The 20,540-nt window shown below is 41.0% G+C and overlaps 1 long non-coding RNA gene across 1 annotated transcript in view; it reads left to right on the top strand.

Annotated features, from left to right (window-relative positions):
- The window catches only part of LOC122796659, a 2,068,910-nt gene that overhangs the window by 524,922 nt on the left and 1,523,448 nt on the right, over window positions 1-20,540 (top strand). Inside the window, exon 2 of the long non-coding RNA XR_006364003.1 lies at window positions 19,432-19,588. This is a non-coding gene — a long non-coding RNA (uncharacterized LOC122796659). The remainder of the gene's footprint in view (window positions 1-19,431; window positions 19,589-20,540) is intronic.

Genomic DNA, 20,540 nt, shown 5'->3' with positions numbered 1-20,540 from the left:
TGATGTGGCTTCCGCCACCCCGTATTATATAGTTGCGCCTCTCTAGTAGTGACACATGTGGGACACCATTATTTAGTAAACTATACCTCTGTCTAGTAGTGACACTGAGGTGACTCCCGGGGTAAACTTGCGATCTCCCATCCATGCATCGAGATTTTTCTTGAACAGTGCCAATGAAGGGCTCTGTCTCACATGAACTGGGATTTTGTTCCAGAGTATGGGTAACCTCTGTGTTATGAATCTATCCCTCCAGCATGTCCTATTCATATTTGTGCAGAGGTTGAAATCATTAGCTCGCATGGTTCTGGTGGATTTGGATTTTTTGAGATGGAGCATGTCCATCAGTTCTTGGTTGGACATGGCCCTATATGTTAGGCACAAATCACCTCTGAGCAGGCGGTATGCTACTGAATAGAGCTGGAGTTTCTTTAATCTAGCTGGATAAGGCACATGTTTGAGACCTATGATCCTCTTGGTGAGGTACTTCTGGGGTCTTTCCAGTTGTTGCATGTGCCGGGTGAGATACATCCCAAATGGAGCATTATATTCAATCATGGGCCTGACAAGGGAGGAATATAGAGGTACAATGACCTCCTTTGATCTGGATGAGAATCCCTTCATGATGAGATGGGCAAGGTAGAATGTCTTTCTGACCACTTTGGCAACATTGTTGTCAAAGGAGAGGTCACTATTGACTTGAGTCCCCAGGTCTCTGATTACTTCTTCCGTACTCAGTGGGTTATTGTCTACGTGATAATTTGTGGGTACTTTGTTTTTCCCAAAGGGGATGACTATACATTTTTTGGCGTTAAGTTTGAGGCCATGATTCCGGCACCAGTTGTCCGTTTCAGTGAGACCTTTCTGTAGGATGTGTGTGTCAGCAGGTGAATCAACTATGGCACCCAGTTTGCAGTCATCTGCAAACTTTGTCAGCCATAATCCTCCCATATTTGCTTTCACATCTGAGAAGTAAATGCCGAATAAGAGTGGTCCCAAGATTGAGCCCTGTGGGACACCACTCGTGACTGGTTTTGAGTCTGACATGGCTCCAGCAATTTTGACCTTATGGGTTCTGTTTTTTAGCCAGTTTGCTACCCATCTTGTGACATATGGATTTACATTTAGGCTGCTGAGCTTGTCTAGGATGCCAGAGTGTGGTATTGTGTCAAAGGCTTTAGCCAAGTCCAAGTAGGCAGTGTGGACAGCCTTGCCCTCGTCGATGGCACTAGTGACTGTCTCGAAGAAGTCAACCAGGTTTAGGAGGCAGGATCTGCCTTTTACAAAACCGAACTGGGTGGGATCAAGGGTCTGCAGATCCCCAATGTCACCATTTATGAGTTCCATGATGATTCTTTCCATAGCCTTGCAGACCAGGCTGGTCAGCCTTTTGGGGCAGTAGTTACCAGGGTCAGTAGAATTTCCCTTTTTGTGGAGTGGGACCACTGTTGCTGTGCGCCAGTGTTCAGGTACATATCCTGTAGTGAGGCTAAGATTGAATAGCGTTCTTAGGTGTGGGTTTAGTTCATCTTGAAGTTCACGTAACACGCAACCGGGGATACCATCTGGTCCCATAGATGCTGTGTTTTTTGCTTTGTTGAGTGCTGATTTCACCTGTATGTCTGTGATGACAGGTAGGTTACATTCAGCAGGGATAATTACTTCATCTTTAGGGGGTCAGGGATGGGACAAATTTGTACTGAACCTATCTGCCAGAATATTGGCAATGTCGGTAGGGTCAGTGAATTTTTAGTCGTTGTGTACTAACTCAGAGCATATCTGAGAATTTCCTCCCAAGGTTCTGACATAATTGAAGAAGGCCTTGTGATTGTCTTTGGTATCCTTGGCAATCTTTTTCTCAAAGTTTGCTTTAGATGTTTTATGAGAGAACGTAGTTTTTACTTGTGCTGATCAGGGAAGCCTTTCCCTTTGGGATTTGGCTTTGTCCTGCAGTAGCTTCCTTCTTTGTTGTACAGTTTGTTTATAGCGGGTCCACCAAACCGGCGTTTGCCTTGGTGGAAAGGGTCTTGGTTTTAGTTGGGATTGCTTGATCCATGCATTCTTGGAGATGTCCGTAGAAGGCTTTTGTGAAGGATTCAGCATTTTGGGATGTGGTTTCCATTAACCCAGTAGGCTTAAAGGATATCATTTCTGACTTAAGGAGGGCAAAGTCAGCTTTTGAAAAGTTTTTCCCTGTAGTCTTTTGTTCTGGGGGTGGGGGTGGGATATGTACATCCAACGTGATCAGTTTATGATCAGATCTTACTAGTGATGGGTTTATATCCAGTGCGGAGCATTTGGACCCCATGTTTGTGATAATCAGGTCAAGTATATTATCTCTCCTCGTAGGAGAAGTGACCAGTTGCTCCATAGCATTTGAGTTAATGAATTCCAGGAATCTTTGGGCTAGGGTGTTAGGGCTAGAATAGTGGGCCCAGTCTATGTTGGGGTAGTTGAAGTCACCCAATATGATGGTGTTTGGTGTGACATTCATATCCTCCAGTGTTTTCAGGAATGCTTGATGGGATTCCTGGGATTGGGAGGGTGTTCTGTAACATGCGACCAGTTGTATGGCAGTTTTGCCTATGGTGATTAAAACTTGTATGGTTTCTGATGCTTCATGGGTAGCCATCAATCGAGAGGTGTAGGTGTCCTTTATGAAAATGGACACTCCCCCTCCCTTTGTGGATCGGCCTGGAACTTGAGGCCGAAAAGCATGATATGAGGTATAGCCTGGTAGCGCTGGAGTGCTCTCAGGAGCCTTGAACCAGGTTTCAGTTACTGCACAGACATCGATGTTCTCCATACTGAGAAGTGCTTCGAGTGCCTGCATCTTGAGATTTAGACTTCTGGCGTTGAGCAGCATTACCCTTAATTTTTTTCCATTTTTGTTTTTATGGAGGTTGATTTGTCTTTTGAGCATTGCCTAAAAAGGCACTATGGGGGTGGCAAGAGCCTTGGCCAGTATCCGAAGCCCAGTGGTGACAGGTGCAAGCCATCCCTTGGCAACGTGGCCTGTCCAGCATGTCATCCCAGGCTGACAGACACTGGATCCCCCTAGAATGACACCAGTGATTAAGCCAATTGTTAAAACTGATCATTTTGTCTTTGTACTGAGGCATCATTCTTGGTGAAGGCAGGATGCTGCTCAGGGTCAGGGTCATACCAGTCTGGGCTACATAATGAGAGCTCCTCAATGTCTCTTTTCATGTAGTCCAGGGAGGTACGTCTCAGGTCATTCACACCAGCATGGACAATGACTGCATCATACTTGTACTTGCTTTGGAGTGACCTGAGTGCGTGTGTAATGTGGCGGATCCTTGCTCGATAGGCAGCTCACCATTACCCTCTCCTTATTCAGCCTGGTAAGTGGAACGTCGGTGTGTCTGACTATAGAGTCACCTATTACTAATGTCTCTGGCATAGTGTTTTGCCTTAGGGGCTGTGATTGTGTGACACACCTGTTGCTTGAGGTATGTGTTGTAGGTGTTACGTTTTGTGGGGATGTATTTCTGGGTGTCTGCTTTGGAGGCCTCTGTTGTTTTGGTAAGTTTTTTATAAGAGCCTCCGAGTATGTCTTTGTGTTCTTATGTGTTTGGTTTGTAGTAGTGGTGGTTTTATGTGTGACCGGTTTTGCTTCGGGTGTGGGTACCTTCTCCTCCTGTCTGGTCTTGCCAGTCCTGAGTTGAGAGAGTTCAGCCTCCAGTCTGGCTATATAGTTGCATCTCTCACAAGTATATGTGTTAGTAGGAAGGAGGAGAGGGTTGTCTGTGTACATGAGACAATTGTAACATTGTCTTAAGATTCCCAGATTAACCAGCTGAACAAGAGAGGATGCTAGTGGTCTACCACTCGACATACTAGAATATTATAAGGAGTGCTGTGCCTTTAAGGGAAGTGGGTATTCACAGGGGGTAGTGGATGGCTGTAGTGCTTACTTTAGGATAAGAGTGCTTATTTTATTATGAGTGCTTGCTAAGAATAGAAGTTCCGAAAAATAGTGCTAATATATACAGCTAAATAGACTGAGTAGAGCTTCTTAGGGAAAAATTGAAGAGCAGAATTGGTGGAGCCAGAAATAGTTTGAACCTGTATAACCGCTGCTGCGCTATGTGCCCAACCGCGCAAAAACGCCCTGAGGTGGATTTTTATACAGGGAACTTGAAAAGAGCTAGAAATGGTCCAAAGCAACCAATAATTTACAGCTCAAGTGCTGAGGTCACTTCCCCCAGGGACAGATAGGCTGCTCAAGGCTCCCCACTCCCACTGGTGAGCTCAGAAACTTCCTTCTATCCAAGTAAGGCAATGGCCAACACAGGAACTACACACAGCCCAGAATACAGCAAAGCCTGTATACTGGTCTTAACTAGTCGAGCAAAGGCAGGAAAACAAGGAGTATTTTTTTTGTTTTTTGTTTTTTCAGGAAAGCACACAGAAATGCAATTAAGCAAACAGTAAAATCGATTTACACAGGCTAGCACACTTTAACGGGCAGCCTCAGCAGTTAAATTAACAAAAAAACAGTATTAATCGACCAGAGTCGACCAAAATGCTACTTTTAAGTGCAGATACTTCAGAAATCATCAGATAGACACAAAAACAGTTATATCTAGTTAAATGAAAGCCAGAGAGGACAATGCAGATAAAAAAAGCCAAAAAATACTTAAATCTGGAAATTGGTCGCTTCTTTCAGTTCTCTGTTGCCAGGACCCCTCTGCAGGACCACGTGGAGCTCTGCTTGGGTATGTAGCCAGAAAAAAACGCCCTGAGGCGGATTTTTATACAGGGAACTTGAAAAGAGCTAGAAATGGTCCAAAGCAACCATTAATTTACAGCTCAAGTGCTGAGGTCACTTCCCCCAGGGACAGATAGGCTGCTCAAGGCTCCCCACTCCCACTGGTGAGCTCAGAAACTTCCTTCTATCCAAGTAAGGCAATGGCCAACACAGGAACTACACACAGCCCAGAATACAGCAAAGCCTGTATACTGGTCTTAACTAGTCGAGCAAAGGCGGGAAAACAAGGAGTATTTTTTTTTGTTTTTGTTTTTCAGGAAAGCACACAGAAATGCAATTAAGCAAACAGTAAAATCGATTTACACAGGCTAGCACACTTTAGTGGGCAGCCTCAGCAGTTAAATTAACAAAAAAACAGTATTAATCGACCAGAGTCGACCAAAATGCTACTTTTAAGTGCAGATACTTCAGAAATCAGCAGATAAGACACAAAAACAGTTATATCTAGTTAAATGAAAGCCAGAGAGGACAATGCAGATAAAAAAAGCCAAAAAATACTTAAATCTGGAAAGTGGTCGCTTCTTTCAGTTCTCTGTTGCCAGGACCCCTCTGCAGGACCACGTGGAGCTCTGCTTGGGTATATAGCCAGAAAAAAATGCCCTGAGGCGTATTTTTATACAGGGAACTTGAAAAGAGCTAGAAATGGTCCAAAGCAACAAATATTTTACAGCTCAAGTGCTGAGTTCACTTCCCCCAGGGACAGATAGGCTGCTCAAGGCTCCCCACTCCCACTGGTGAGCTCAGAAACTTCCTTCTATCCAAGTAAGGCAATGGCCAACACAGGAACTACACACAGCCCAGAATACAGCAAAGCCTGTATACTGGTCTTAACTAGTCGAGCAAAGGCGGGAAAACAAGGAGTATTTTTTTTTGTTTTTTGTTTTTTCAGGAAAGCACACAGAAATGCAATTAAGCAAACAGTAAAATCGATTTACACATGCTAGCACACTTTAGTGGGCAGCCTCAGCAGTTAAATTAACAAAAAAAACAGTATTAATCGACCAGAGTCGACCAAAATGCTACTTTTAAGTGCAGATACTTCAGAAATCAGCAGATAGACACAAAAACAGTTATATCTAGTTAAATGAAAGCCAGCAGAGAGGACAATGCAGATAAAAAAAGCCAAAAAATACTTAAATCTGGAAAGTGGTCACTTCTTTCAGTTCTCTGTTGCCAGGACCCCTCTGCAGGACCACGTGGAGCTCTGCTTGGGTATATAGCCAGAAAAAACGCCCTGAGGCGGATTTTTATACAGGGAACTTGAAAAGAGCTAGAAATGGTCCAAAGCAACCAATAATTCACAGCTCAAGTGCTGAGTTCACTTCCCCCAGGGACAGATAGGCTGCTCAAGGCTCCCCACTCCCACTGGTGAGCTCAGAAACTTCCTTCTATCCAAGTAAGGCAATGGCCAACACAGGAACTACACACAGCCCAGAATACAGCAAAGCCTGTATACTGGTCTTAACTAGTCGAGCAAAGGCGGGAAAACAAGGAGTATTTTATTTTGTTTTTTGTTTTTTCAGGAAAGCACACAGAAATGCAAGTAAGCAAACAGTAAAATCGATTTACACAGGCTAGCACACTTTAGTGGGCAGCCTCAGCAGTTAAATTAACAAAAAAACAGTATTAATCAACCAGAGTCGACCAAAATGCTACTTTTAAGTGCAGATACTTCAGAAATCAGAAGATAGACACAAAAACAGTTATATCTAGTTAAATGAAAGCCAGAGAGGACAATGCAGATAAAAAAAGCCAAAAAATACTTAAATCTGGAAAGTGGTCGCTTCTTTCAGTTCTCTGTTGCCAGGACCCCTCTGCAGGACCACATGGAGCTCTGCTTGGGTATATAGCCATAAAAAAACGCCCTGAGGTGGATTTTTATACAGGGAACTTGAAAAGAGCTAGAAATGGTCCAAAGCAACCAATAATTTACAGCTCAAGTGCTGAGGTCACTTCCCCCAGGGACTTAATAAATAAGCACCTATCCAGGCATGTCTAAAGGTCAGCTCCCGGTGTTTTCTCCTGTCTACCTGATGAATCTGGGCATCTTGGGACAGTGCAGCAATTGCCTCATGTACACAGACAACCCTCTCCTCCTACCACCCAACACTACAACCTGTGATAGATGCACTTATATCGCTAAAATGGAAGCAAAGCTCTCATCACCAAAGACTTGAGTAGACAGTCAAGAGGAGAAGGTAAACACTTGCATGGCACTACACTAATCACATAGTCCTTCAAAACCTACACCACCAAAATACAAACACAGAACCACAAAACACACACCTACATTCATGGAGGCTCTCAGTAAAAATCTGCCCAAACAACCGAGACCTCCAAAGCAGAAATGCAACAACCTCCACCCCCTAAACAACCCAAATGACACATAACCTACATACTCAGTGTGCCACTCAACTACAGCCCATAAGGCATAATGTACCCAACACTCTAGTTATAGGTGACGCTATAGTCAGGCACACTGATGTTCCGCTCACCAGGCTAAACAAGGAGAAAGTTACTGTCAGCTGCCTGCCAGGTGCCAGGATCCACCACATAATGCATGCACTCAGGTCACTCCACAGCAAGTACAAATATGACTCTGTCATTGTCCATGCTGGTGTGAATGCCCTGAGACGTACCTCCCTGGACTACATGAAAAGAGACATGGAGGAGCTCTCCGATCTTGTAGCCCAGGGAGGTATGACCCTAGCCCTGAGTAGCATCATGCCATCACCCATAATGATACCACAGTACAAGGATAAAATGACTGACTTCAACAATTGGCTAAACTTCTCGTGTCACTCTAAGGGAATCCAGTATCTGCCTGCCTGAGATGACATGATCGACAGACCACGCTGCTTTTCCAGAGATGGCCTGCAGCTATCACCCTTGGGATTCTGGATACTGACAAAGGCTCTTGCCACCCCTATAGTGCCTTTTTTAGACAAGGTTCAAATGACAAATTCACCACCGTATCAAGTACAAGCAAGCAAAATCTGAGGGTAATGCTACTCAATGCTAGAAGTCTAAACCTCAAAATGCACTCATTCGAGGCACTCCTTAAAATGGAGAACATCGACATCTGTGCAGTGACAGAGACCTGGTTCAAAGCTCCAGAGAGCACCACTGCATTATCAGGCTATAATTCATACCACACCTTTCGGCCACCAAACCCGGACTGAAACACTGAAGGTGGAGGTGTTTCCATATTCATTAAGGATATCCACACCTCCAAGCTTGTTGCTCAACATAATGGATCCGAGATTATCCAATTCAAATAACTCTGGGCAAAACCGCAATCCAGATTGTAGCTTGCTACAGACCCCCCACCATGCTCCAGGATTCCCACGCATCTTTTCTTGATACACTGGAAAATATTAAGGTACAACCCAACAACCTAATAATGGGTGATTTCAACTACCTTTCCATTAACTGGGAAAACTACTCATGTACCAACTCTTTTGCTCAACATTTTCTAGAATTCAACAATTCCAACACCTTGGAACAACTTATCCACACCCCCACCAGGGGTAGCAATATCCTATACCTGGTCATTCCACACCAGAGGTCAGCTCCTCATTGGTCAGATCCAACCACAAGCTAATCACCATAGAAATCCACATCCCGCTCCCACAACCATTAGGAAAACAAATGTAAAAAATGTCTTCAATGCCAACTTCACACTTTTTAAGACAGAAGTGGCAAACTTCACGACACCCATGCAGATGGACAATGGAGGTACGACTGCTGAATCCTACACAAATGCACTTTATAAGCACTTACATGAGTGCATGGATCGTACTATCCCTAACAGAACCAAGATGCTATCCTCCAAAAAAAGGAAGCCAATCTGGTGGTCCTCTGCCATAAACAAACTCTACAACAGAAGAAAGAAACTGTTGCAAAGAAAGAGTAAAAACCCACGATTGGAGGAACTCCCTGGTCAGCCTCAATAAGAAGCTGAGATCCCTCATAAAATCCTCCAAAGCTAGTTATGAAAACAAAATCGCTACTGATTCTAAAGACAACCACAAGGCATTCTATAGCTATGTCAAGAATCTCAATGGCAACACTCAGATCTGCTCTGAGTTACAGCACAATAACACTAAATATACAGAACCAACTGATATTGCCAACATCCTGGCAGATAGGTTCAGTGCTAACTTTAACCCCCTCTCACCCCCTAAAGGGCCCATCTTTATACTGGAAGAATGCAAAGTTCCTGTAATTACGGCTGCACAGGTAAAACCTCACTCTCCAAAGCCAAGAACACAGCATCCATGGGACCTGACAACATCCCAGGCTGCCTTCTACATGAACTACAGAATGAACTGGCACCCCACCTAAGTACCATGTTCAATCATAGCCTCACCTCAGGCTTTGTGCCCATTGAATGGTGCACCGTGACAGTTATCCCACTCCACAAAGGGGGGAGCCACAACAGACCCTGGGAACTACCGCCCCATTAGCCTGATGAGCCTGGTCTACAAGGCCATGGAATCTATCATCATGGAACTCATAAACAAAGACATTAGAGATCTCCAAACTCTGGACCCTACACCGTTTGGGTTTGTAAAAGGCAGATCATGTCTCCTAAACCTGATAGACTTCTTTGAAGCAATCAACAAAGCCATAGATGAGGGTAAGGTGGTTCACACAGCCTATCTAGATCTCACCAAGGTGTTCAACACTATCCCCCAGTCTGGAATTATAGATAAACTCACTAAACTAGGCATAAATCCCTATGTCACAAGATGGGTTGCCAACTGTCTTACTGACAGAACCCACACTGTATAAGTAGCAGACTCCAAATCAGACTTCAGACCAGTGACAAGTGGAGTACCACAGGGTTCAGTCCTGGGTACTCTCCTGTTTGGTATCTACTTCTCTGAAGTACAGGATAACACAGGTCTTTGGCTAACTAAATTCGCAGATGACTGCAAACTAGGAGCCATAATCAAAACTCCTAATGATGTGGACATCCTACAAAAGGGCCTCACTGAGACAGATGCCTGGTGTCAAAGCCATGGTCTCAAGCTCAATGCCAAAAAGTGCATTGTCATCCCCTTTGGTAAAAACTCTGTACCGATGAACTACCACATAGGCGGTAGTCTACTTAACACCAAAAGTGTGAAAAGAGACCTTGGGACACAGGTGGACAGTAGTCTCTCCTTTGATAATCACATTGCCACAGTGGTCAGGAAATCCTTCTACGTGGCACACCTCATCACAAAAGGTTTCTCATCCAGAAAAAGAGAGGTCATTGTTCCCCTCTACTTATCACTCATTAGACCCATTATAGAGTACAACGCCCCTTTTGGTGTGTACCTCACAAGACATCTACAACTACTGGAAAGGCTGCAGAAATACCTCACAAAGAGGATTACTGGCCTCAAACATATGCCCTATGCAGACCGACTCAAAAAACTCCAGCTTTACTCCGTCGCATATCGCCTACTCAGAGGTGATCTCTGCCTAACATACAAAGCTATGCAAAATCTAGAGCTGTTGGACATGCTCCACTTAAATAAATCCCAATCCCTCCAAGCTACATGCTCTAGGGACCTAAACCTTGTCACCACAATAAACAGAACATGCTGGAGGGATAGATTCCTGTCCCAGAGACTTCCCATACTCTGGAACAGGTTACTTATCTATGTCAAACAGAGCTCCTCATTAGCACTCTTCAAAAAACATCTTGATGATTGGATGGGTAATAAGTAATTCACCCCGGGGATCACTTCTGTGGTTCTGGTTGACAGAGGCACAGGAAAGTCATTTTCTTGGGTGGGAAAGCCAGGGTACCTTTTTGACTAGGCTGTATAGGCCCTAGGGCCAATAGCCTAGTACCTACCTAGGAACCTAAATCCTTAAACCATAATAGTCCAACCATAATACAGGTCTTGACAACATGAATATGCAATTTCTTAATATTTCTGTGGCCAGCTTGGTAGATAGGCATCCTATGACAATGCAGCAATTTTCCCATGTACCCAGCCAACCTTTTAATCTTTAAGGATGCCAACACAGTATGTGAGAGATGTACATACTTAACTTCCTTAGAGGCAAAAATCTCACTTACAAACAAGGCTGTTGAGAACACAGACACTAAATCCTTCACACATACTGCTGACCACACACATAGACCTTCTGACACTGAGGCACTTAAAAGAAACCTTCCCAAACCTCAAAGACCTCTTAAGCCATCAAATGGTAGCACTTATATTCCACAATCATTGAAGAACACACTGAAAGCAAAACCTAACACCACACTCAAACCTATACTCACTGCTTATCCAATAACAAAGCCCAGAAGACAAGCAAACACTATCTTTGTATTCATGTCATAGGAGATTCAATTGTACAATACACTGATGCCCCCCTCACCATGCTGAATAAAGAGAAGATAATAGTTAGTTGTCGATGTGGAAATAGGACTGCACATGCACTTAAGTCACTGCACCGCAGTTACCAATATGATTCTGTCTTAGTCCATCTGAGTGTAAATGGTCTGAGATATACCTCGCTAGACTATATGCACTCAAGTCAATGCACCACAGGTACCAATATGATTCTTAGTCCATGTGAGTGTAAATAATCTGAGATATACCTCACTAGACTATATGAAAGGATGCATTATGGATCTCTCTGAATATGGCTCACTTCTTGCATTAAACAGTATTCTACCTTCACCAAGGATGATGTCACAATATGAACAGAAAATGATGAATTTTAATAATTGGCTTAGTTTTTGGTATCAATCTAGGGGAATCCAATCTCTATCGGCATGATAGGATATAATTAACAGACCATGATGCTATGCACCTGCCTCACCTGGGCTTTTGGATAGTGGATAAAACTTTATTCACCCCTTTAGAGTCCTTTTTTAAACACTACCCCCCCCAAAAAAAAAAAAAAAAAAAAAAACAACAGAAAAAAAAAATCTTAAGGTGTTATTGCTGAATGCTAGGAGCCTAAACAAGAAACTCCACACCCTACAAATTTACCTCACTGTGGAGAATGTGGACACCTGTGTTGCTACCAAGACTTGGTTTAAAGCTACAGAAAGTACTATGGCAGTGCAAGGCTACAGTGCCTTTTCACATTTAGGCCAACAGCAGCACAGAATGGTGAATTCTGGACCTATGTTAGCAATAAATATAGCTCCAGCTTTGTTAAATAACATGATGTCCTGGAGTTCATCCCTATCCAAGTCTCCATAGACAAGGTTTCTTACCATGTCATGGCCAACCCCAGGTCATTCATTGTGTCCCATGAAGCTTATACCCTATAGGAAGCACTCACCATCCAACCAAATTCCCTATTCTTGGGAGCCTTTATCTTCCCCTGGATAGGCTGGGAAACATACACTGACTCTAATTCACTGGCACAATGTTTCCTGGACTTTATTAACACTGACACCATTTACCAGACATGAAGCACTCCAACCAGAGCATCAAACATACTGGACTTAGTACTCACCAATGTGGGAGGTCATTGAATCTCCCCTGTGTCACATCTTCTTTGGTGAGGTTAGACTGCAAAGCTGTTTCCTTTGAAACAACAATCAACTCAGAAAATACAATTAAGTTGGTAACAGTTAGGAACTATTCTAAAGCAAACTGCATCCTACTAATGGATAGGTTGTCAAATGTCATGGTTCCTCCAAACCCCAAGAGCACAGCTACCTATGCAGACTTAGTCAAAGAAACCCTATGCACATATGCAAAGAATGTATTGAGGTTGTGAAGTCCGTGAATACCCTCCCCCCACAACTATATAAAGGGAGCAGGTCCTGGCAGTGCTCCATAAGGCCAAAACACTGCTTCAGTGGGGTCCTGACAATAGCCTCGGTTGCCTACTAAATAGCATAAAACATGACCTAGCAGGACCACTTGTGGCACACTTTAAATACAGCCACAAAATAGTTTATGTGATTGCCACAACAGTCATCCCTCTTCATATGGGTAGACTATCGACTGACTCTGGGAACTACAGACCCATCAGTCTGACAAGTCTAATAGGCAAACCCATGGAATGAATTATCATGGAAATGATAAACAATGACATTGGCAAATTACAGGGACTGAACCCATCCTAATGTAGCTTTCTGAAGGTAAGGACTTGCCTACTCAATGTGATAAGCTTCTTCAAAAGGTTCACCAAGGCTATGGATGAGGGTAAAACAGTACATACCACTACCATGACCTGGTCAATGCATTCAGTACAATACTCCACTCAGGTATTTTTAACAAGCTCTAACAACTTGGCATAAACCCCTACATATCTCACAGGATTGCTGTCTGGCTCACAAATTGGACCCAAGAAGTCAGGATCAGTGAGACTGCCTTCACGAGGAGAAAGGTCACAAGTGGACTACCCCAGGGCTCCATGTTGAGCCAAGTTCTGTTTGGCATCTACTTCTCATAAGCTCACAAATTATTGTAAATTGGATGCTATCATAGATTCCCCTACATGACACCAGCATCCTAAAGGATCCAAAAAAAAAAAAAAAAAAAAATGACTGATACTAAAGCCATGGATTAAAAACAAAGAAATGCATTATAGTCCCATTTGGGAAATCATCAACCCAAGTTAATTATTCCATTAATAAAACACCCTTAAGAGCTGTTCCAATAGTTAATGATCTGGAACATATGTAGTAAGGCACAGTTCATCCCTCACCCTATTCAAATCGTAAGAAAATCATTTTATGCCTCCCACCTCATAAGCAAAAGTGTGGCATCCACTGGTATGAATAAATTGTCCTACAAAGTTTCCCTTAAGGCCCGATCTCTGTGCTCATTCTCATACAGGGTACTGAGGGGTGATCTGATCAATATCTTGCACATCCACAAAACAAACAGCACCAGAAACACTAGATCCAAGGACTAGAACTTTGCATTCAACATAAATAGAACATGGGAGACAGACTGACACGTCTGAAAAGATCCCTGCCATGTGGTATATACTCCCAATCCACATCAAGCAGAATTGTTCCCTGACATATTCAAACAAAACCTTGATCACTGTATGGGAAATTGCAAATTCGTACTCAGTTTGGCTCTGATGGACAGTGGCTGACAGTAAGTAAATTAATCCCCAACAAACATACCCATCCCCAGATAACCCTTAGCTACCTCCTTGCTAACATATCCTGCCATATAGGCATCCAAGGTAATTGGGCATAAAACTGGGTTGTGCTTATACAAATCCTGTTGGTCATTAGCTAGTATAAACCTATGAATCTGTGAACTTATGAAGCATGTTCATTTCAGCAAATGTAAAATTTACTCTACTCTACTGGGGTGCAACTACATGAGGTCCGTTTATATGAGGACTATATAAGAGGTTAACCTGGATAAATGATTACATGACTACATGAGGGCTGCACAAAGACTACATGACTAGAAGATGATCATAAAATGCCTGAGAACCCCTAACTGAGCATGACCTCATAAACTAAACCTGCTACACTTGGGAAATACAAGTTTCTGTGTCTGCACTTAAACTACAACATGTTAATAGTGACTTTAAATATTTGACATTAACTTTTGTGCTGCAGAGCATTTCAGAACTGTTTTAGCAAAATATCTCATGGGGAGAGAAGAGGTTGCTGCTCTTGTTCTGGATGAAGTTTGCTACTGGTTAAAAGAGCAGTATAATTTTTGATTGACCTGTCTGCTCCAGTTTGTTGATTAAATACAGTGTCTCTGCTGATGTTGACATTCTACTCTTCTGAGCTGTGACAACTAAGCACAGCAGAAGATAACTAATCTGACTTGCCTTGTGCAAGTAACAACTAACCTTAGATGCCAACCTCTATTCAAACACTGAAGGACTTTATCCATTATTTTGTCATTTTTGATGCCCACCTCGCACATCCACGCCCATCATATCCTAGACAAACAAGCCTTCTTACGCCGATTTAGTTAAACAGTAAGTGCTAAACCACATAGGTTCTCTAGAAGTGCTTAGTACCTGTATTGTACAAACAGCTGAGCTTATATTACCATTATTTTATCACCCTTATCACTGGTCATGGTGCTCCTTTATACATGAAACCTGATTTTCTCTTATCAATTTGCTGATATTTGAGACCATCAGTGATATGCACGTTCAAAGCTCTCTGTACAATTAACCTTTGATCAAAGTAATATGCTTCAGTCTAAAATGAGGAAGCCTGCATCCCACCTCTTGAACAAGCAGGTGCGTAATCAGATGTATGTAGATACCAAGAGAATAAGTAGCATGAGGTGCAAAATAAAGCAAGTGCAACTAAATTAATGTGTTTCAGCTATAACAGCTTTCATTTAACGACATAATTCACGTGACAATGTATACCTTATAAAGTGGCATTTTTAAATAACTAAACATTCAACTTCATTTGTTCATTTTATCTCAGTACATCATTTGTAAGCAAGGGAAATGGACTCAAAATTAGTGCAACTGTAGCTAAAGCACTTAAAAACAAATAAATGAAGGGAAAACGTCATCAAGCATCAGTTTATTCAATGTTGAGCGGTTCTGAAAAAGTTTGATAAAGGTCTTAAGAAAGCGCTCAACATTGAATAAATTGGTGCTTGGTGATGTTTTCACTTCATTTATTTGTTTTTCTAAGTTCTGGTTTCAAGTTTTTTATGAGCTAAAGCACATAATTAGAAGTTGCACATTTAATTTCTAGTACCCGTTCTGGTGCAGTGTTTTTGCACTCTTATTTTTCTGCATTCTCAATGCAAGGTGTGAAATTCTTCTCTAAAATGTTTGGAACACTCGGTGGGGAAAATGATTACATAGCTTAGGAGAGCAAGTGTAAATGAGTTTATTATGCTAATAGCTTAGCTCTTTCCTGCTTTATGAAATACTAGAGACTTCTGATGGTCTGTTTATTAGAGATGAAAACACTAATCGTACTAGAGACTTCTAGCCATGTATTATTATCGTATCTTGTTTTTTAGGAGAAATGTTGAACTAACAGATGTGTGTATAATTCTGCATGCTGTTTTATCTGGTTGATCTCAAACATGTGTCAAAATATTATGATGATATCTTTTTGCTCACTTTGTAATATGAAATTGACTATGTCTATCTTATTGTATAACCATGCATCTAAATTACATCAGTTGCTTAACAAAGAAGCTGTGGTAGTAACAACAGTACTATCTGAATCATTTCTGTTTTACCTACCACTTCTGTCCTCTTCTCCATACTCTTTGCAGGTGATACCCAGTCATCTTAGCTTAAAGCACCATGCAGTAAGAATTGTGCAGACAGTGTTTTTAGTAGATTATAAAAGTCCTGCATGGAATATCTCCCCATTTCAACATTGATTCTAGGTGTGCCAGTCTAAGAGACTAAGTCTGTCTGTATTAACTTAACTTCTACAAAATAACTGCTAAGCTCCTCTTTTTGTGCTGACTTGAACAAATATGCAACTATTGTAGCTGTTTTTTTCAGAAAGTTGTGGGAAGTCAGCTTGCAAACTAATAAAAAATCAATATGATTTAGTGCAAAAGGACATTAGGAAAGCATTGCTTCATAAATATTACTATAACAATGGGCACATTATCTGCTATTCTCTTACTAGTGGTTTGTTTTCAAATTGTAAAAATGCAATTTAATTTAGAAATATTGAAGTATAATCATATAATTCTAATACATTTGCATCACTGAGCATAATTTGAAAAACTAATGCACCAATCATGTAAGCAAATATTACAGAGTTGCAGAATATCTCAACCAGCTGATGTTAACCAGCACTGCACCATAGAGGGATAAAGCACTTACTATGGCTCATATGACCTCAGGCTCATTTAGTTTCTCAGGCATTTGAAGCACTGAGAAGTAGTGCATAGTCATGCCCATCCTGGACCAGAGTGCATGCATTAAGAAACGCCTTGCTGTTAGCCATCAGTGGAGGCTGTGCATGTAACAACGTCATTGACCAAGGACCAGTGAGGCTCATTGTCTGGGACATTGCAAAGGCTGTGTAATACGCAAATTCTACTCCATGGCTAGCATGGGATGCATTAGTATTCATGAGTGATGTGACATTGGGTAATGAGAAAATACTCTCAGCAGTAATATGACACTGCAACAACTGCCTCAGTCACCAGACTGCTCCCAATTAAAGGGTGGAATAAATGTGAGGAGGGGGAAGACAGCCCAGTAGACCAAGTGGACAAGAAGTGGTCCTACTGGCAGCTGACGGTTGGGAGCAAGGAACGAAAAATCACACAAAAGAAAGTTATTCTGTGATATTAGTATTTTCAGAGCTAAATGTATTCATTTAGCCACACAAAACATATCTAGAAGCCATGTACACTGAATCACTGAAAATCACATTAGGAAAATTAATATAAATTTTATTTTTATGAAGAGCATAATGCCATTTAAAGTAAAAAAAAAAGGCCACAGCAGTAGAGTAAATAAAATTTACAGTATTGCAGAATGCCTTGAATTCCATTGACTGTCCCTTGAAGATGAACGTTGCACAGTTGAATTTTATTTTTATTAACTCCAGAAGCATAATGAGGGTGGGGCAAAGGCAGCAGCTGCCCCAGGACCAAGGTATTGGGGGCATAATCCTGAAATCCAGCTGCAGTCTTCTTTCTTCTGTGCTGGTTCAGAAAGTCAGCTCAGCACATTGGCATTTTGTGAGAGGTAAGCTGTAGCAAGCTACTTTTTTTTTTACTTTTTGCAGAAAAGGCAGGCATCTGGCTTAGATCAGCAAATTAAGGAAGCATTTTGGTTTTCCAGTGAAGAGCTGAGGGGGGAGCGGAGGGATCTGTCTTGGACCACTGGAGTCAGACTAAGTAAGTGAACCATTCTTTTTTGCTTTAAATGATGAACTGAGTAGGTGAAGTAGCAGACCGGAGACTGTCACTAGTATTACATGAGTCCACTGTGGCTGTGATTAACTCACACAGCGTGTGGCATCAAGTACAAGTAAAATATAACATGTTGAGATTCTATTAATTCACCCATTCAAATGTGCTTGAAAAAAGATGATCGTGAGGAAGAAGCATAGAGCATTAAGATCTTGATGCTTTCACAAGCAGTCTTTTTAATAGCCAGTAGTGAGAAGTAATTGCCAGATATAGGCAGGAAAAAAAGGTTTTCTTTATTTTACTTGACTGCAAATATCACTTGGTGGAGTGTTTTCTTGTAGATGCTAGAAGTCAAATTATTTCCTTTTATAGTTCATTTTTTTAGGTATAGAAATGTTTTATTATAGTAAAGTAGAGAACACACTGAAATTTCAAGAACCATGACTATGACTTTTAGAATACTGGATCTAAAATGTGAATGTGAGGGAATATATACTAACCCCATAGCTGTCTACCTCAGAGTATTCATTCCTGCTCCACGCAACAAATGTGCCAGACTTAATGTGCATAACAAACAGGGTGTGGAGGCTCTGTGCTGCCATTCTCAAAGTACAAAAGTGAAAAGCACCATCGGGCAAATGATTTAAAGAAATATACTACAGGGTTTAGAATTTATTTCATTTTCTTTGAATCTGACAGTATTTTTCAATATGTCATTTCTCCCATGATTAAGTCGTATGTTTCAAATAAAAAGCCATAAAAATATGATAATGGGAAAACAACAAACATTTATGGTACCATTGCATTCTCAGGCTCTACTCAGCAACTGGATGTTGTATTAATTCTACCACGCAAATGTCTGGTTTAAGCATAAGTGTGGTAAACAATTACGGTTAAGTGTTTCTAGACTTTTCAAAATTAACTAATCAAATGTGTTCTTGTAAACATAATAGTGATAGGGATACAATCATGCTTTCTTTTCTTGATGTTTTTCTAAATTCTGTTCTCTGATAAAATATAACAAGTAATACTCAGATATAAGCAAGTGGAGTTTTTATTGAAAACCACTTTGTGCTGTGTTTAATGTGGATGTTCAGGCTCCCATATTTTTTCTTTGTTGTTCTTATTTTGCAATAATAGAAATGCTTTGCTACTGGTAAAAAAATGATGAACAAGGAGAAGCAACAAACAATATTATGATCCTGGTGGTCTCAGGAAAAGCTCTTCAGTAATATTATATAGTGAGATGTAATATTCAAATACAGCAAAAATATGCAATTAAATGACTGGTTAATTTTAAAACAGTATTTTTCATGCAACTGCCCCTTAACTTTTCTCTGTTGAGCAGCAGGGATAGAAAGAATGAATCATGTGGCCCAATATGCATGACATATTTTTTCTCAGACTGCCTCCTAAACCTACAGTTATCATTTTCTAATTCTATTATGCCCCAATGCAATACTATGAAAGCATTGGAAGACAACTGTCTGCATTGCCAACTGCATGTGTAAACAGTGAGAAGTATTAACTACTAGCATACCGGGACATTTAAGCCTTAGTCCTATATTTGAGGAATTTAATGAAAATGAGTTTCTTGCTTACTGTGACATAGTGGAATGTATGAATTTCTATTGAAAAATGAGTTTTGGCTCAGCTGTTACCTGTACACTGTTTCAATAGAAGTAAAACATATACATATTAGGCTGCATTATTTATTATATTTTTCTTGTAGGCCTGTGATGTTTTACAGCAGAAAGCACGCCTCTGTAGAAATGACAATTTGTATTTTTCTTCTTTTCTTCTTTACAGTGCCATAATGGATTATAATTGTCATATGTCTCCTTAATTACCAATGACTGATACGAATGGATGTTCTCTAAGTATATTGCCTGTATATGGAGTGTTGGTGCTACATCACTATCATATTCTACTAACAGAGACCAGCTAGCAGCACCTGCTACCTAAGGTGAGTAATTGTGTCATTTATTTGACATAATATTTTTGTATGAAGCATCTCATGCAGGTGTAGACATAGATTAAGGATTACACCAAAGGCAACTAATAAACCTTTATTCTATCTAAGGAGTTAGTTTTCATACTGCCAATTAACATTTCATGTAGGGCAATAAAGGATACCATCGTGCAGACTTTTGTAAGCACTAGCTCTGGTTATGCTGACATTAACATGAGTCCTGAATAGAGTGGTGATGTTTTAAATGATATAACTAAAACAGAAAAGTTAAACTTTATTACAGTGTTAGAGTTTACTTGAAACTAAACAGTGGCCATGATTATGTGGATCACCAAAAGGAAACTGTCAGAGATGTGACTAATACTCATGGTCCAACGACTTTGTATTTTATTAGAAAACAAATCTATACTGTAAGGAATATCAAAGACCTAAAAGTCTGAGGAGTGAATATCTTCTAGGAATTGTGCAGAGCATCTTGGGGTATAAAGAACTCAATGGTCATATAAGAGACATACCTTTTTCAAATTTGCTTGTAAGATATTTTGTAGCGCTAACATGACATAAGTGAAGGATTTCAGTTTCATGTTAAAAAAGTGTACTTACAGAGTCAAGTGTGGAAAGGAGCCACATAAGGAAAGTAGGATAGGTTGTATAGGTGCTATGCAACACCTAATAATGGCTGAAAAAAGTGCTTCCAACATGAAGTTTAGTGATTTGTTGTGCCTTCTGATACCATGGGAACTCAGTAGCTTCCCTAGTTTTCTTCCTAGAGAACAGCATTTCTAGTAATATGTTGGCCATGAATAAAATCTATGAGCACATGCTAATATGATTGTTCTATGTCATGCTGTAGAGCAAAGGAAGTAATAACGAGTCAATGGCAAGATCTCAGCTTTACAGGCCATGTCTTTTCCTGTTCTGATACTGTTAAGTGCAACAGAGTACA

Source organism: Protopterus annectens, chromosome 3.part0 (assembly GCF_019279795.1).
Source record: "Protopterus annectens isolate FY-2018-M chromosome 3.part0, PAN1.0, whole genome shotgun sequence".
Classification (NCBI taxonomy): Eukaryota; Metazoa; Chordata; order Ceratodontiformes; family Protopteridae; genus Protopterus; species Protopterus annectens.
The sequence above is the reverse complement of the archived record's forward strand: the minus strand, read 5'-3'. Positions and strand labels throughout refer to the sequence as shown.